Source organism: Melanerpes formicivorus, unplaced genomic scaffold, assembly GCF_026170545.1.
Source record: "Melanerpes formicivorus ecotype bairdi unplaced genomic scaffold, bMelFor1.0.p_v2 SCAF_201, whole genome shotgun sequence".
NCBI lineage: Eukaryota > Metazoa > Chordata > Aves > Piciformes > Picidae > Melanerpes > Melanerpes formicivorus.
This window is the reverse complement of record NW_027142553.1, coordinates 292,790-295,000: the sequence shown is the minus strand read 5'-3', so window position 1 is coordinate 295,000 and position 2,211 is coordinate 292,790.

Here is a 2,211-nt window from a genome sequence, read left to right as displayed (position 1 = left end):
AGAGCCGGGGCGGCTCGCTCGGCAGCGGGCGGGGGTACGGGCCACAAAGCCGCCCTTCTCAGGCTAGAGGTTTCATTTAGGGAGGAACCCTCGGGGACCCCACCCGGGCAGGTGAGGCCTCACGCGCGGCGCCGCTTTTAGCCCCTTTTAACTTTCGCGACGCCGCCGCCTCGCTCTCGGCTCGGCCAACCCCCGCCACACGCAGCTGCTCTCGGCCGGCACCCGCGGGTACCCGGAACCGAGGACGACACCGGCGCCTCACGCGTTTTAGGACACCTGAAAACTCACGGGGCCACGCAGCAGTCACAAAGCCGGTTGCGGTAGACCGGTCCCCGAACCCTGCCCCAGCGCCGGGGGGGAGGTGGAAAGGGGAGGATGCGGCAAGGCACGCGCCGGGCCGCTAACGCCACGGCTCCCCCCCGCTCGAGCCGCTCGGGGCTGGGGGAACGAGGACGACACCTCACACGCGACGGGAAGCGAAGTGGAAAGGAAGACCGCCCTTGCCCTGCCGGCCGGGGGCCCTTTCCGACGCGACCCGAAAGGCCTCATCGATCAACAAGGACAGAAGGAAAGGAAGCCAGCGGAGGCCCCACGGCCTCGCTCTTCTGGGACAGACACAGCCACGCGCACCCGCCACCGCCCTCGGGAGCAGCCAGCAGGCACGGGGCTCGGCGTGCGGGCAACACGCCGGAGGAGCAAACGGGGCGCCCTCCAGAGATGGGGGGGGGGCAAGCTGCACCGGGCCGCACCGGCTCACAGGGCACCTCTGCCTCCCCGAAATGTGGGCTTGCATTTTCCCTCAAGCTGCACCGAGTTACATCTCCATCACGGGGCGCCCCTCTGGAGCCAGGAGGAAGCCGTGCTGGGGCACCGGCTTGCCCTCCTCCCCCCATGCCGGGCTCCATAGCATACGAGTGGCCAGTCACCGCCGCTGGCTTTTCCCTTAGATGCCGTGCCCCCGCGGGCTGCGGCTTTGGCCATGGGGGGGAACCCCCGTGAAGAGGGTCCAGTGCTGGGAACTCTCTCTGCCCCTTACCGGGCTCTCTCTCGCCGTGCCTGGACGGGCTTGCTTTCCATTCTTGGTGGGACCGACGCCGGCACCACGTCTCCCCGGCTTTCTCTGCCCCCGTGCCCCACCGGGCAAACTTCGCTTCGGGGGTTCCACACTTCGGCAGTGGCCGGCGCCAGCCACTCGTCAACTTTTTTTCTTTTCCCCGCTTTCGTTGCCGAGCCCGGGCTGGGCTCCGGCTCACGGACGAGCGAAACCCATCCAACACCGCTGAGGGTGCGCCAGCGGCCGCTCCAAACCGCCGCGCCTTTGTTCGGCCCCGCGGGTCCCCTCTCTGACCCGGGCGAAAGCCACCGAGAAGCCAGACGGACCCCTGCCCAGCCGCCTGGCGGGTGGCTTGGAGCAGCCGCTCGGCAGCGCTGCCCTGGGAGTGCTCGGCGTCACTCGTTCCCTCATATACGGAACTGGAGGGCCGTCAGCTCCGCGAGCGCACAACCAGCCGACCTCCGCCCAGCGGCAGGTCGCAGAAATCACGCCGGCTTGTACGATGACGTAGGCGGAGGCAGAGCGCAACAGCGACCCCTTGGCGACAAGCGCGATCTCCGCGGAGAGCACGTCTACTCGCCGAGGGAGAGCACGTCTACTCGCCGAGGGAGAGCACGTCTACTCGCCGAGGGAGAGCACGTCTACTCGCCGAGGGAGAGCACGTCTACTCGCCGAGGGAGAGCACGTCTACTCGCCCAGGGAGAGCACGTCTACTCGCCCAGGGAGAGCACGTCTACTCGCCCAGGGAGAGCACGTCTACTCGCCGAGGGAGAGCACGTCTACTCGCCCAGGGAGAGCACGTCTACTCGCCCAGGGAGAGCACGTCTACTCGCCCAGGGAGAGCACGTCTACTCGCCCAGGGAGAGCACGTCTACTCGCCGAGGGAGAGCACGTCTACTCGCCCAGGGAGAGCACGTCTACTCGCCGAGGGAGAGCACGTCTACTCGCCGAGGGAGAGCACGTCTACTCGCCGAGGGAGAGCACGTCTACTCGCCGAGGGAGAGCACGTCTACTCGCCGAGGGAGAGCACGTCTACTCGCCGAGGGAGAGCACGTCTACCTCCCGCCTGAGGGAGAGCACGGGGGGGGGGGGACAAAGACAGGCGGCAGCAGCTTCGGTGAACGTCACCCGGGAGGCGACCGGGGCTGTCCCGGGGC